The sequence below is a fragment of the Anoplolepis gracilipes genome, chromosome 13 (assembly GCF_047496725.1).
Source record: "Anoplolepis gracilipes chromosome 13, ASM4749672v1, whole genome shotgun sequence".
NCBI lineage: Eukaryota > Metazoa > Arthropoda > Insecta > Hymenoptera > Formicidae > Anoplolepis > Anoplolepis gracilipes.
This window is the reverse complement of record NC_132982.1, coordinates 203,989-220,783: the sequence shown is the minus strand read 5'-3', so window position 1 is coordinate 220,783 and position 16,795 is coordinate 203,989.

Here is a 16,795-nt window from a genome sequence, read left to right as displayed (position 1 = left end):
TCCTCCTGAAAGGCGAAGACAAGGATGAGAGAGACCCGAAATCCTACAGACCCATCTGTCTCCTCTCCGTAGTAGGAAAACTTTTCGAGAAGCTTATAAAAGCTCGTCTGCTAGACACGTCACTGGCACCGGGGAAGGTCTCCGATCGACAGTTCGGGTTCATGCCCGGAAGGTCGACGGAGGAAGCTGTCGTGGAGTTGCGACGGATGGTCTCTGCCTCCGAAAAGAGGTACGCCATTGCGCTTCTCTTCGACATTTCCGGGGCTTTTGACAATGTCTGGTGGCCCCTTGTGCTAGATAGCCTTAAGAAACGAGATTGTCCGCGTAATATTTTCGAAGTACTCCGGAGTTACTTCAGCGATCGAAATGTAAAAATTTCTCTTAGCTCCGCGGAGGTGTCCAAGCGGGCTGAGAGGGGATGCCCTCAGGGTTCCGTTCTGGGCCCGGCCTGCTGGAACTTCATGTTTGATGGCCTGTTGAGATTACTGGAAGACGTGATTCCAGATAGATTCGCCGCGTACGCGGACGACCTCGTGGTCGTCATAAACGGAAACTCGCGAAGGGAACTCGAGACAGAAGGCCAACGTGTAGTTAACATAATAACAGAATGGTGTAGGTCCGCGAAACTTCAGATTTCCGAGCGTAAAACTGAAGCCATCATTCTGAAATCCGACGCGATCGCGAGAAACCCGATAGGTAGACGGGGAGGAGCACGACCGGATAGGAAGCGAAAAACAAATAAGAAAACCGTCGACTTCGAGAATAGACCGCCAACCATTAAAATCGGTGAAACGAAAATAGGATTTAAGCGAACGGTTAGGTATCTTGGCGTCTATTTAGATAGAAATTTAAAGGTCAGATCGCACTGCGAATATTTAAACAGCAAAGTCGGTCCGCTGTTCGAGAAGTTAGGTAGAGTAGCGAGAGCCCATTGGGGCCTGCGTTTTAGGACACTCTCCACAATCTACCGGGGCGTGTTCGCACCGACAGTGGCTTATGCTGCTGCGGGGTGGGCCGACCTGTGTACGGAGAGAGATATCAGAATTCTGAGAGCCTTGCAGCGTCGAGTCCTAATTTCAATGACTGGCGCATACCGCACGGCCTCGTGGGAGTCGCTTTGCGTCGTCGGAGGAGCGACTCCTGTAGATATAGCTCTTCGCGAAAGTGCCGCGCGTTATAACGTTAGGTCGAAACAAGACGCCAAGATCGGTAATATCGAGATCCCCGCCGGAACCGAAAGAAAAACCGCGATCGTAGGAATTAAAAATGAGGCGATAAATATGTGGCAGACCCGATGGAACTCTTCAAGTAAGGGTCGTACCACGTTCGCCTTCTTTAGGGACGTGCGAGATAGACTAGCCGCGCGTTCGTTAGAGATAAATCATTGGAGCACACAGGTTCTCACTGGACACGGAGACTTTAGGGAGAGACTCGCGTCGTTAGGTCTCGCGAAAAGTGACGTGTGCATTTGCGGAGGTGGAATCGATTCAGTCCAGCACTTCTTGCTGGAATGTCCCCTCTTTGACGCGCAGAGAGAGATAATGCGAAGCGTCGTACCGGAAGGTGAATGGCAGTGGCCGGATGTGGCACGCTTCTTCGTGTCAAACCCAGAGGCCATTTCCGTGTTCACCGATTTTTGTCGAGAATCCCTCTGGCTAAAGGGATACGAAGCGTAGATCATATATTAGGTAGGCGCGTTGTTCAACCGAAGAGGTCGGAGCCTTCGGGTATGGGGGTGTGATCCCGTAATCTTCTCGGGACAACCACGCTCTCGAGCAGCGTTCGCGTCGCGTTAGATAAAATTAGATAGGACTCCAATTACCTTGATACGCCCACCTATCCCACCATTCCCTTCGCCCGACAGGGTCAGAAGCGTTCATCCAGGTCGGGATGCAAATGGACAGGCCTCCCCGTGGTCCCCGTGGGCACGACGGATAAGATAAAGAGGTGAAGGAGTCGGATAGTGGCGAATGCCAGCCGGCGGAGTTTATGTCACCCTAAGGAAGGAAGGATGGGCTTATTCGTCGTGGCCAAACTGTCCATCCTGCACACACGAACCAGCAGGCGCTACTGGATTTTTCCATCGCCCGTCTCGGGGCGGTTCCGATAGACAGTGGATGTAAAAATGTGGCGTATGCCTGAAAGGGCGAGGTAGCACGGGCCTTTCCCACTCGTGGGAACGGCTCACACATTAACTGTCCATGAGGCCCCCCCCCCTCGTGGGCACACCTTGTCGTGGTGAGGGGGCCTAGTAACCGAAAGGTGAAGCCAACGTGCCCAAACAGCATTGCCACGAGTCGGTGTCAGCTTGCTGAACGAATGGCTCTTATGTGGCAAGCGCACTGCGTGCGTTGTTCAGACGGTCTACGGCCGTCCCCCGCTTTTTTTTTTTTTTTTTTTTTTTTTTTTTTTTTTTTTTCCCTCCCAATTTTTTGCGGGTACTCCCGCGGGATGAGGGTGCGGAGCGGTGGGTGCTCCTGCCGTGAAGCGTCCCTCAGTGGGGAAAAGTGGGAGCCGGTCGGGACCCTCGCCCGAAGGACTGGATGGGTGACTCAGTCACCCGCCGGGCCAGAGGCGGGGACCACCCTGATCCCAGTGACTCCCACGTGTGAGTGTGTGTGTGTGTCTGTGAGCGTGTACTAATTCTCTCTTCATTTTCAGGAATTTTACTTTCAGGTACAATCGGGTTTCGGATGTTGCCGTCTGTGGCTTCGTCGGCTAGGGCGGTCGTTAGGTCGTCGTTGTCGTCGTGGTCGCTTTCGTCGAGGTCGGGCCCGCGAAACGTCTGAAGACTAAGGTGTTAGGAACCGTGCTTAGGGTCTGCATGATCGCGTAGACGATAAATGTCGCGGTCGCGAACGGTCCGCTCCGGGATACCTGCCGTCCTCCCGGAGTATCTAGGCTTGGCGGCGTAAAGGTGGCTCTACGTCACTCGACCACCCCTTCCACCGTACTCGTGGGAACAGAATGGCGTGTAACAATAAAATTTTCGACGTGGTGAGGAGGAGTGCCCGCCTGGCCGACCGCTTCCGGTCTGGCGCGGCCGCGAGTAGGGAAGCGCGGGGTGTCTCCGTCGTTGAGTCGCGGGTCTGCTCGACCGCGTGCTCGGTGGCGGCCTCCGCCTCCTCGAGAGCGCCTCACCGAGCTGTGCGCGGGCGGGCCCGTGACACAATACGCGATGGCGCACAGCCCCGAGATTGCGGCCTTCCTGCCGCTAGAACCGCGTTCGTGAATCGCGAAACAACCGGGATTAGAGCCGCGTACGTCGTATTAGAGCGATGTCTAATTACTACGATTAGGTCGACGTCGGTCAATTCAGCGCGAGAATCGGAGACCGGCGTAAAACAAATAGCGCGCGAGATAGAAAAGTCCGCGATTAGGCCCGCAATTAGACCCGCGCTTAGATCCGCGAACATTGCGACAACGGTGCGAAAGACGGTTAGATTCGCGGACCCAACCCCACCCCACATAGCGAGTGGCCCGGCGCCACAGGAATTAGGTAGGATAAGCTCTAGCTTAGGTAGTGCGTCCACGGGTGTTAGGATGTTGCAGCTGAACATGCGACGTTCGGCTGTAGTAACGGGTGAGGTACGTCAACTCGTAGTCGAAAAGCGACTTGACGTCTTAGCACTGCAGGAACCACACGTCGGGAAACAAGGTTCGGGTTACAAAGTCGTAGGATTAGGCATAGGGATGAGGGTTGCCGCAGTGCGCTCACAACGTCCGTGGGCAGCAGTGGTAATCTGCAATCCCAATTTAGATACGGTTTTCGTCTCGCAGCTTAGCACTACGCATTGTGTCTGCGTGGAAGTGCGGGCCCCCAGCTTCTCTTTCTACGTTGTCTCGTGCTACTTCCAGTACAGCGACGAGATTGAGAAGCACCTCAGCCACCTCGAAACGGTGCTTCGTTCACTGAGGGGGGAGAGACTTATTATAGGTGTAGACGCCAATGCTCGATCGTCACTCTGGGGTCCCCAAGAGACAGACGATAGAGGTGCCAGATTCGAGGACCTCATCAGGGCATTTGGCTTGTCAGTGGTCAACGATGCTGGACAGCCGCCCACCTTTTGGACGACAAGGGGTTCGTCATTCATCGACGTAACCCTGACGTCGCCCTCCATGAACAAGTTCATCTGTGACTGGAAGGTAAGGTGTGACTGGACCACTAGTGACCACAGGGCCGTGGACATAAGATTGAGATTGCCGAAAGAGTCAGGTGCCGATCGGGGCGCTGGGAACACGAGGTTCGACACAAGTCGGGCCGACTGGGAACGGTTCTCTGTCACCCTGACAGATCTTTCAAGATCGCAACTGGAGGCTATCGATCTGTGCTCCACAATAGAAGTAGAGAAAATGGCAGAAACGCTCACAGTGGTGCTCACGGAGACCTGTGTCGCGTCAATGCCTAGGAAGCGCAAATTTAGGAAGTCCAACCCGTGGTGGACTAAAAAATTAACTATAATGAAGAAACAGGTATATAGATTGCGTCGTGCCCTTCAGGGAGGGCGAGAGGACCCTACTTACCTCCGGGTGCTGCTGGAGTATCGTTCTTCACAAAGGCAGTACTGTAGGGGGGTGAGGCGGGCGAAACTCGCAAGCTGGCGGAAGTTCGTCACATCGCACGGCAACCGGGAGCCCTGGGGCTTCGTTTACAAGCAACAGGCGAGCAAACTCCAGGTTGAGGGGGTGCTAAGCACAGTCCGGTGTGGCGAATATTCCACAAAGTCACTAGGGGAGACCGCTAGTTACCTCCTGGATGTGCACATCCCAGATGACCGGGAGATAGAAGACACGCTCGAACAGCGTGAAATTAGAAACGAATGCAGGGTCGCTCCCGATACAGCCGACGCCTCTTTCTTCACGGAGGCGGAAATGGCTCGCGCGGTGAAGACTTTTAAGAACAATAAAGCTCCGGGTTTAGATCTAGTCGAGGTCGCCGTACTCAAGGCGGCCTGTAAAATAATCCCCGGTCAGTTAGTTAGGCTTTTCAACGGGTGTCTCCAGTGGGGCGTCTTTCCTTCTGTCTGGAAGGAGGGTTCACTCCGAATCCTGCTGAAAGGCGAAGACAAGGACGAGAGAGACCCGAAATCCTACAGACCCATTTGTCTCCTCTCCGTAGTAGGAAAACTTTTCGAGAAGCTTATAAAAGCTCGTCTGCTAGACACGTCACTGGCACCGGGGAAGGTCTCCGATCGACAATTCGGGTTCATGCCCGGAAGGTCGACGGAGGAGGCTGTCGTGGAGTTGCGACGGATGGTCTCTGCCTCCGAAAGGAGGTACGCCATTGCGCTTCTCTTCGACATTTCCGGGGCTTTTGACAATGTCTGGTGGCCCCTTGTGTTAGATAGCATTAAGAAACGAGATTGTCCGCGTAATATTTTCGAAGTTCTCCGGAGTTACTTCAGCGATCGAAATGTAAAAATCTCTCTTAGCTCCGCGGAGGTGTCCAAGCGAGCCGAGAGGGGGTGCCCTCAGGGTTCCGTTCTGGGCCCGGCCTGCTGGAACCTCATGTTTGATGGCCTATTGAGATTACTGGAAGACGTGATTCCAGAAAGATTCGCCGCGTACGCGGACGACCTCGTGGTCGTCATAAACGGAAACTCGCGAAGAGAACTGGAAACAGAAGGCCAACGTGTAGTCAACATAATAACAGAATGGTGTAGGTCCGCGAAACTTCAGATTTCCGAGCGTAAAACTGAAGCCATTATTCTGAAATCCGACGCGATCGCGAGAAACCCGATAGGTAGACGGGGAGGAGCACGACCGGATAGGAAGCGAAAAACAAGCAAGAAAACCGTCGACTTCGATAACAGACCGCCAATTATTAAAATCGGTGAATCGAAAATAGGATTTAAGCGAACGGTTAGGTATCTTGGCGTCTATTTGGATAGAAATTTAAAGGTCAGATCGCACTGCGAATATTTAAACAGCAAAGTCGGTCCGCTGTTCGAGAAGTTAGGTAGAGTAGCGAGAGCCCATTGGGGCCTGCGTTTTAGGACACTCTCCACAATCTACCGGGGCGTGTTCGCACCGACAGTGGCTTATGCCGCTGCGGGGTGGGCCGACCTGTGTACGGAGAGAGATATTAGAATTCTGAGAGCCTTGCAGCGTCGAGTCCTAATTTCAATGACTGGCGCATACCGCACGGCCTCGTGGGAGTCGCTTTGCGTCGTCGGAGGAGCGACTCCTGTAGACATAGTTCTTCGCGAAGGTGCCGCGCGTTATAACGTTAGATCGGGAAAAGACGCCAAGATCGGTAATATTGAGATCCCCGCCGGAACCGAAAGAAAAACCGCGATCGTAGGAATAAAAAACGAAGCGATAAATATGTGGCAGACCCGATGGAACTCTTCAAGTAAGGGTCGTACCACGTTCGCCTTCTTTAGGGACGTGCGAGATAGGCTAGCTGCGCGTTCGTTAGATATAAATCATTGGAGCACACAGGTCCTCACTGGACACGGGGATTTCAGAGAAAGACTCGCGTCGTTAGGTCTCGTAGAAAGTGACGTGTGCATTTGCGGAGGTGGAATCGACTCAGTCCAGCACTTCTTGCTGGAATGTCCCCTCTTTGACGCGCAGAGAGAGATACTGCGAAGCGTCGTACCGGAAGGTGAATGGCAGTGGCCGGATATGGCACGCTTCTTCGTGTCAAACCCAGAGGCCCTTTCCGTATTCACCGATTTTTGCCGCGAATCCCTTTGGCTGAAGGGATACGAAACGTAGATAATATATTAGGTAGGTCCGTTGTTCAACCGAAGAGGTCGGAGCCTTCGGGTATGGGGGTGTGATCCCGTAATCTTCTCGGGACAACCACGCTCTCGAGCAGCGTTCGCGTCGCGTTAGATAAAATTAGGTAGGACTCCACTTACCTTATTACGCCCACCTATCCCACCATTTCCTTCGCCCGACAGGGTCAGAAGCGTTCATCCAGGTCGGGATGCAAATGGACAGGCCTCCCCGTGGTCCCCGTGGGCACGACGGATAAGATAGCGGGGTGAAGGAGTCGGATAGTGGCGAATGCCAGCCGGCGGAGTTTATGTCACCCTAAGGAAGGAAGGATGGGCTTATTTGTCGTGGCCAAACTGTCCATCCTGCTCACACGAACCAGCAGGCGCTACTGGATTTTTCCATCGCCCGTCTCGGGGCGATTCCGATAGACAGTGGATGTAAAAATGTGGCGTATGCCTGAAAGGGCGAGGTAGCACGGGCCTTTCCCACTCGTGGGAACGGCTCACACATTAACTGTCCATGAGGCCCCCCCCCTCGTGGGCACACCTTGACGTGGTGAGGGGGCCTAGTAACCGAAAGGTGAAGCCAACGTGCCCAAACAGCATTGCCACGAGTCGGTGTCAGCTTGCTGAACGAATGGCTCTTATGTGGCAAGCGCACTGCGTGCGTTGTTCAGACGGTCTACGGCCGTCCCCCGTTTTTTTTTTTTTTTTTTTTTTTCCCTCCCAATTTTATGCGGGTGCTCCCGCGGGATGAGGGTGCGGAGCGGTGGGTGCTTCTGCCGTGAAGCGTCCCTCAGTGGGGAAAAGTGGGAGCCGGTCGGGACCCTCGCCCGAAGGACTGGATGGGTGACTCAGTCACCCGCCGGGCCAGAGGCGGGGACCACCCCGATCTCAGTGACTCCCACGTGTGAGTGTGTGTGTGTGAGTGCGTGAGTGTGTTTAATAATTCCTTCTTTATTTTCAGGAATCTTATTTTCAGGTATCGGGTTAACGTCTAAAGACTAAGGTGTTAGGTACCGTGCTTAGGGTCTGCATGATCGCGTAGACGAAAAATGTCGCGGTCGCGAACGGTCCGCTCCTGCCGTCCTCCCGGAGTATCTAGGCTTGGCGGCGTAAAGGTGGCTCTACGTCGCTCGACCACCCCTTCCACCGTACTCGTAAGAACAGTTATGGCGTACACAAATAAAATTTTCGACGTGGTGAGGAGGAGTGCCCGCCTGGCCGACCGCTTCCGGTCTGGCGCGGCCGCGAGTAGGGAAGCGCGGGGTGTCTCCGTCGTTGAGTCGCGGGTCTGCTCGACCGCGTGCTCGGTGGCGGCCTCCGCCTCCTCGAGAGCGCCTCACGGAGCTGTGCGCGGGCGGGCCCGTGACACAATACGCGATGGCGCACAGCCCCGAGATTGCGGCCTTCCTGCCGCTAGAACCGCGTTAGTAGATCGCAATACAACCGTTACTAGAACCGCGTGCGTCGTTCTAGAACGTTGCTTGATTACTTCGATTAGGTCGGCGTCATATAATTTAGCGCGAGAATCGGGAACAGGCGCCAAACAAATAGCGCGCGAAATAGAGAAGCCCGCGATTAGATCCGCGCTTAGATCCGTGAACATTGCGACAACGGTGCGTAAGACGGTTAGATTCGAGGACCCAACCCCACCCCACACAGCGAGTGGCCCGGTGCCACAGGAATTAGGTAGGATAAGCTCTAGCTTAGGTAGTGCGTCCACGGGTGTTAGGATGCTGCAGCTGAACATGCGTCGTTCGGCTGTAGTAACGGGTGAAGTACGTCAACTCGTAGTCGAAAAGCGACTTGACGTTTTAGTATTGCAGGAACCACACGTCGGGAAACAAGGTTCGGTTTACAAAGTCGTAGGACTAGGCATAGGGATGAGGGTTGCCGCAGTGCGCTCACAACGTCCGTGGGCAGCAGTGGTAATCTGCAATCCCAATTTAGATACGGTTTTCGTCTCGCAGCTTGGCACTACGCATTGTGTCTGCGTGGAAGTGCGGGCCCCCAGCTTCTCCTTTTACGTTGTCTCGTGCTACTTCCAGTACAGCGACGAGATTGAGAAGCACCTCAGCCACCTCGAAACGGTGCTTCGTTCACTGAGGGGGGAGAGACTTATTATAGGTGTAGACGCCAATGCTCGATCGTCACTCTGGGGTCCCCAAGAGACAGACGATAGAGGTGCCAGATTCGAGGACCTCATCAGGGCATTTGGCTTGTCAGTGGTCAACGATGCTGGACAGCCGCCCACCTTTTGGACGACAAGGGGTTCGTCATTCATCGACGTAACCCTGACGTCGCCCTCCATGAACAAGTTCATCTGTGACTGGAAGGTAAGGTGTGACTGGACCACCAGTGACCACAGGGCTGTGGACATAAGATTGAGATTGCCGAAAGAGTCAGGTGCCGATCAGGGCGCTGGGAACACGAGGTTCGACACAAGTCGGGCCGACTGGGAACGGTTCTCTGTCACCCTGACAGATCTTTCAAGATCGCAACTGGAGGCTATCGATCTGTGCTCCGCAATAGAAGTAGAGAAAATGGCAGAAACGCTCACAGTGGTGCTCACGGAGACCTGTGATGCGTCAATGCCCAGAAAGCGCAAATTTAGGAAGTCCAATCCGTGGTGAAATTAAAAATGAGGCGATAAATATGTGGCAGACCCGATGGAACTCTTCAAGTAAGGGTCGTACCACGTTCGCCTTTTTTAGGGACGTGCGAGATAGACTAGCCGCGCGTTCGTTAGAGATAAATCATTGGAGCACACAGGTCCTCACTGGACACGGGGATTTTAGAGAAAGACTCGCGTCGTTAGGTCTCGTGGAAAGTGACGTGTGCATTTGCGGAGGTGGAATCGACTCAGTCCAGCACTTCTTGCTGGAATGTCCCCTCTTTGACGCGCAGAGAGAGATATTGCGAAGCGTCGTACCGGAAGGTGAATGGCAGTGGCCGGATGTGGCACGCTTCTTCGTGTCAAACTCAGAGGCCCTTTCCGTATTCACCAATTTTTGCCGAGAATCCCTCTGGCTGAAGGGATACGAAACGTAGAGTATATATTAGGTAGGCGCGTTGTTCAACCGAAGAGGTCGGAGCCTTCGGGTATGGGGGTGTGACCCCGTAATCTTCTCGGGACAACCACGCTCTCGAGCAGCGTTCGCGTCGCGTTAGATAAAATTAGGTAGGACTCCACTTACCTTATTACGCCCACCTATCCCACCATTCCCTTCGCCCGACAGGGTCAGAAGCGTTCATCCAGGTCGGGATGCAAATGGACAGGCCTCCCCGTGGTCCCCGTGGGCACGACGGATAAGATAGCGGGGTGAAGGAGTCGGATAGTGGCGAATGCCAGCCGGCGGAGTTTATGTCACCCTAAGGAAGGAAGGATGGGCTTATTCGTCGTGGCCAAACTGTCCATCCTGCTCACACGAACCAGCAGGCGCTACTGGATTTTTCCATCGCCCGTCTCGGGGCGGTTCCGATAGACAGTGGATGTAAAAATGTGGCGTATGCCTGAAAGGGCGAGGTAGCACGGGCCTTTCCCACTCGTGGGAACGGCTCACACATTAACTGTCCATGGGGCCCCCCGGGTGGCACCACCCGCTGCGGTATCCCGAAGGTCGGAGGCCGGGAACCCCCGAAAGCTCATGGAGGGGTCAAAACCTCCATGGGTGAGTAAGGGGCCGGGGACCAGTGCCGGGGATGTATATCCCCCGGCCCGTGTCGTATGTCACCCCTTCGGGGGAACTTGGGGCCCTGTCGTGGAGTGTTGCCGGTCATGTTCCAGGACACTCTGCGGCAGGTGAGGGTACACCCTGGGTGACGGAGCCGCAGCGGGAAGCGGGATTATTCAGAATAATGAATTTCCAAAAAATAAATAAGAAGACTAAGGCGGAACACACCGCAGAATTGTCTGCGGATGGAGCGACTGAGGAGACCTTTAAGGTCCCCAAAATACCCGAGGGCTCTGAGAAGGATATGCCTTCGTACACAGGGCCATCGACATCTAGCGGCAAACCTACCATCACGGCCATTCAGGATGGTAAGGCAGCGAGGGAGGCACTAGAAAGGAGATACCTCCAATTTCCAATGGCCAAAAAAACGAGCAAATGCCCTCACAACGCGAGGCATATATGCCATAGCTACCGAGCGAGCGGGAAAAGGAGGAAACATACCGATACATGTATTACTCCTGCTCCCAGTGACGAGGACTTGGCGTTCCCAGTGGGATCACGCGCCAGTAGCGTGGCGGGTGATCCTGACGAGTACGAAACAGAATCGCACGCTGGGTCGTATTATGCTGGCTCCGAGGACGAGCAGTCGGACGTCAGCTCCGTCAAGAGAGGCAGAGGAAGGCCCATCACCACGGGTGAAGGGACAAGGGAGAAAAGGGAGGCAAGGGCCAGAGCGAGGGAAGAGGCCAGAGAGAGAGGGGACACGGATTGGGCTCTAGGTGCCTCAATGCCCGAAGGACAGGCCTGGGAGAGATGCCGGAACAACCAGAGGGTAGCGAGAGAGATGGTCCGCCACTCTCCGACACCGGCTGTGGTGTCCGACACGATAGCCAACTGCGTGACCATTTTTAAGAGCTTGCAGGTCTCCAAGAACATCAAAGGTCCGCTAGAAGAAGAAATAAAGAAGGCTGTGGCGTCCATCATGGCTGCCACAGCAGTCCTTCACGACAGGACTGCATCGTCCTCACCGAGCAACGCTGAAGCGGAGGAACTTCGGCACCAATTGGAGCTCCTCAAAGCCGAAAAGAAAAAGGAGACGAGCGAGCTCAAAAAGCAGATGGCGGAACTCGCCGATCAGATAAAAGTGCTGACGAACCAGCTCAGTACTCGCCTGACCAACGAGGGAAGTGCCACAAAGAGTGAGAAGAAGGGGTGCAGGAACACAAGAGGACGGAATCGCATAGAATCTGACCAAGGGTCAGATTCCGACAGCGAAGAGTGGCAGTTTGTTAGGCTGAAAACACCCCAAAAAGTCTCCCCAAGGAAGACCGCCTCGAGAAGGGGCAGACTATCTCCAGCATGCGTGTCCTCAAGCCTAACTGGGGACCCATGCATGGAGGTAGAACCGCAGGCCGCGAGCGTGACGGAGGCACAGGGACCCCTTTTGAGTGGATCCCCTCGACCCCTTCCTCCAATCACTCGCCTTCCAGTCCAGGGCGAATTCGCAATCCTGTACGAAGCCCTCAATCAACACCTACGGTATTGACTTGAGGGAAAGGATGCTGCGATTCTTTGAAACAACGAACGGGCAGGGGGGCGGTCCAAGCTGCTCCCCTGAACGCACACACCCAGCCGCCAATGGGGAAAAAGGCCGAGGCTGAGATCCCCTCGCTAACTCAGCTCAAGACGCAGGATACTGTTCCCAAAAACAGCCAGAGGAACAAAACGGCTAAGAAGGGAAAGAAGAAGAGAGCCAGGTTCGTGCTAACACCAAGATCTCTCCCCCCCTTTCCTGCCGACACCCGCAGCCGATGAGAGAATACCTGGAAAGAAATCTCGCCAGGATGCGGAACCCTTTGGGGCTCCACCCTCTGACGGAGGACCATTAGGCCCGGGGCCCTTCGACAAGAAGTCGACAGACCCCGGGACATATGGCCCCTCTCCGACCTTCGAAACTCCGTGGAGCGTGGTGGTCGGACGTAAGGGAAAGAGAAAGGTAGGACAGACTCCCCTCCCTTCCAAAACTGTACCCGTTGTTGCGGTCCGGTCACTGACCAGTGAACAGGGTAAGCGAAAGCGGGAGCAGGTAGCGGGGGGGGAGAAACCTGGTAAAAGGAAGGTTCCCAAAACCTCGGCGGTCATGATAACCTGCCCAGAAGGAAAATATGGCGAGAACATGGCCGCTATCAGGAAGAAGGTTAAACTTGACCAATTGGGAATCAAGGAAGGAAGCCTCAAGATAAGGAAAGGTCTCACCGGAGCCTTAATAATCCTAGAGATTTCCGGCGAGGACAAGGCACGCAAGGCGGGGCAACTCGCCGAACGTGTAAGAGAGGTGACCGGGGACAACAAAGGGGTGCGAATCACGTGCCTCCAGAAAATGGCCGACCTCCGCATTCGGGGGCTGGAGGACTCCATTACCCGGGCGAAGATTGTTGCCGCAATCTCCGGGGAGGGTAAATGCGGGTTCTCGGACGTCAAAGTGGGAGCGTTCGTGAAGGCCCCCCGCACCGGCCTCAATACGGTGTTGGTGCAGTGTCCGATAGACGCGGCCAACAAACTGGTACAGATGGGAAAGGTACCGATATCGTGGTACAAGTTGCTTATCGAGCTGTTGCCGCGGCTCCCCTTCCGATGCTTTAAGTGCATGTGCAGCAGCAATGCGGCAACGACCGATCTTGTGCCAACCTGCTTCCGCTGCGGCAAAGAGGGCCACAAGGCCAACTCCTGCTCCGAGCCGAAAGTGCACTGCGCACTATGTGCTGATCTTGGGGCACCCGCGGGGCACAGGATGGGGGGCATGAATTGCCACTCCCCGAAAAAACTCAACAAGAAGAAAGAAATCGATTCTTCCCTCCAAAAAACCCACCCCGTCGGCGGGAGAGGTGAAGGGGGGAATCGATAAGGAGAATTCAAGCCCGTCCCTGATGGAGGTCGTTGTGAGAGAAATCCCACAAGCGAATCAAACGGTCCCAGCCGAGTCTGCGCCCGCGCCGATGGACACATCGGAGTGTCGCAAGCGGCGCGCGGACTCGGTCAGAGAAGGAAACGAGGAGGGTGCGGGGGGCAAAGAGCTTTGCTCTGACTCCCCCAAGCCCCAAAGGAAGCCTCGCTTAGGTAAAACTAAGCGAGGCAACGAGAAAAAAGACACCCTTACCCCGGGCGCAACTGAGCCCGTGGGTAATGTGGCACCGGACACAGATGGAGCCCCCCTTCCACGGCCCTGTGGAGGGGGGACTGAAACGACGGTGGCCAACTTTACCGACGTGAATGAGGGCTTGTAAATTTCTGCAAGCAAATATCAACCACGCTCGGCGGGCGCAGGATTTACTCCTGCAGACTATCGCCGAGCGTGGTATAGGACTGGCGATCGTGTCGGAGCCGTACCGTTCCCCGTTAAAACACCCTAACTGGAGGGTGGACGGCTCTGGCACGGTAGCGGTGGTACGCGGTACGGACAACCACAACCCTCCCTGCTCCTTACTCAAGTCAGGAAGGGGGTATGTGGCGGTGAAATGGGGTTCCATCGCGGTGGTGGCATGTTACGCACCGCCTAGTTGGGGCCTCTCCCAATTTGAACGGTATCTGGGGGAGTTGGAGCACTGCATACGCAGCATTCTCCCCCAGGAGGTGGTGGTGGCCGGTGACTTCAACGCCAGAGCGCAAGCCTGGGGAGACCGGCTCACCACCCCTGTTACGTCCCACCGCTGTCACCAGTTGTTACGTCCTCTGCGTTCGCGAGCGAGGTGCGGTTGCGGTGGTTGGTGTACGCGGATCGCGGTGACCGAGCGGTAAACCTGTCACGATCAGCGTAGCGGTGCACCGGAAACTAGAGGTCGGGACGTAATGGATAATAGGGAGGATGTGAAGTGAGTAGACAATGAGTACAGATTGTTTACGTATACTAATTTTTATGTATTTATCATTATTTTATACTAAACATATATATACAGTTATATTATATTTTCAAGACGATTAGACAACTAAATTACGGACGGGTATCGGGAGGCGAATTGATAGGTGCTTCAGCGGCCGGCAGGATGCATACTCGCCCGAAGAAAGCCTGGGAGGAAATGATCCTCGGTTGCGTAATCCCGAAGTCTATCAACTGCGGGGGCACGGGTCACGGACGGTATTCGATAGGCGGTAAGGGCCTATGTGAGGAAGCGACGACCCCGCTACTGGATGCCGGTGGAGTGACAGCGTCGTGTAACGGGTCAGGGGTTGACGACTCCGATGTATGGTTTCCCGGTGGAGGGTAAGTGAAGTACCCGACGGATGCTGGGCTCTGACTATCTGGTAGAGACGCAGCTGTTCGGACCGTCAGATAGAAGCCGCCTTGGTATAGTGACCGGATGAGGCGCTTCAATTGATGAGCACGCCCTGCTCGACGTGACCGACCCATGACGCAGCTAAGAAGGTAAGCAAAATCATAATCAACGCCATAGTTGAATACGCGGAGGGATATAGACTGGGGTTAGCAATAGTAACGCGAGTGATGAAAAGGGAAAAAGAAAAAAACATACGCGTTAAAGTAAATTGGTAAACGAGTTGACTTGACCTTATCTGACGAGTTGCGGGGACAGGGTGAGCCTTAATGAGTTTACTTTAATATTTATTTTATATTTCAGACCAAGAAGAGCGATCGGAGGAATTGTGAGAGACGCCCTGAGAGAGGCGCGGTTCGTGGACTGACAGGAGGCAGATCGCCCTGAGCGAGGCGCGCTGCACGCTAGGAGGCGGAATGCCCTGAAAGAGGCGCTCCTCGGAGGTGAGAGTCGTTCGCCCTGAGAGAGGCGTGCGACCTAGATAGGGGTAGTCCGGCTCTGAAGGAGGCGCACTACGAAGGATGAAGGCAGAGCCGCCCTGAAAGAGGCGCACTGCTAGAAGGGACGTAGAATCCCCCTGAAAGAGGCGCGCTACGTAGGAAGGATGTAGGTCGCCCTGGAGGAGGCGCCCTACGGTGTAGGTAAGGATGGTTATCGCTCTCTGTCTAATGACACTCCCTATGAAGACGTCTGAATAAAATATTAATCTCTTCGATTATAAGTTACAGATATCTGAGGCTCTGGGTATGTCAAGGCGGACGTCGCGGACCTTGCCACTGGTGAGCGGATAAGGAAAAAGAAAAGAAAAAAAAAATAAAGGAAGAAGCTATAAGGAATACAAGAACGCCCTGGAGGAGGCGCGCGTCGCCGCAGGATGAAAGAGAGAGCCCGACGTAGGCTCGAAGGAAGGATGACCTCGTCAGATAAGTAGCACTAATTTGCCCGATAATTTCAATATTAAAATTAGAATAGAAAGCTTGTCTTTATATTTACAGGTATAGACGCGAGAGGTTAACGGCGAGAAGAATTGACACCGAAAAGATGACCGACGCCCGGAATGGACAGGGGCCGCGAACTGACACAAGTATGTATATTTCGAGTAATTACACGTAGACAATATGATTAATGATTACACGAATATATCTTAATAATTACGACTACGTACTCACTTCACTAAATTGTTATGTGTTACAAGAACCACTGGGGAACACACTGTCACGCGGGTGTACACGAGAATGTGGATCTACAATATTAGTATTACAACATTAGTTAATAGAACTTTCCTTTGACTATGATTTCACGCGCAGACTGGTTTCGGACGCGTAAACGATATTATAGATAGGCGGCATTAATAATTGCCTGGAGAGGAAAAGATAATACGCTTATATTGTTGATAGAAGTAATTCACTGCGAATGAAAATTAAGATAAAATGTTTTTAAAAGTGATAGATAGAATTCGATATGTATTGTGAGCGCCGTGGAAATCGAAAAAGAGAAAGGAAGTATAATAGTGACAGTGGATACAATTAATCAAGAATAAATTTATACGACAGTAAACGTAAGAAACTGAAGGCTAATTAATAGTATTCGCGATATGCTAGTCTCGAAGTCTCTTTGAGTTAATGATTTTGTGTGAATAATACCGAGTAATGAACTAGAAAACACTGATTCGAAGATATAATATTAATTACACTGTGCGAAAATTTGCGAGAGCGTATGTATGATCGAATGTTATAAGGATAACCGATTATTAAATCGTATGAATGACTGTCTGTACGTACAATGAATTTACTGGGTACTGTATGAATCGAGTATTGACTGCTGATCGAATAGTGATTATGCGAAAACCGAATGGTCGGAACGAACCGTACAACAGATTTTACTGTCGGGGCGAAAGCCGAATACTCAATATGATCTGAACTGTCTGGGCAAGAACTGAATACTCTAATGATCTGAACTGTCTGGGCGAGAACTGAATACTCTGTATCTTGAGCACACGGTGCTCCCGTTTATATACCCGTGGTCGCTGAGGGCTCCCACCTTCTGAATTGTAGCGCGCGCA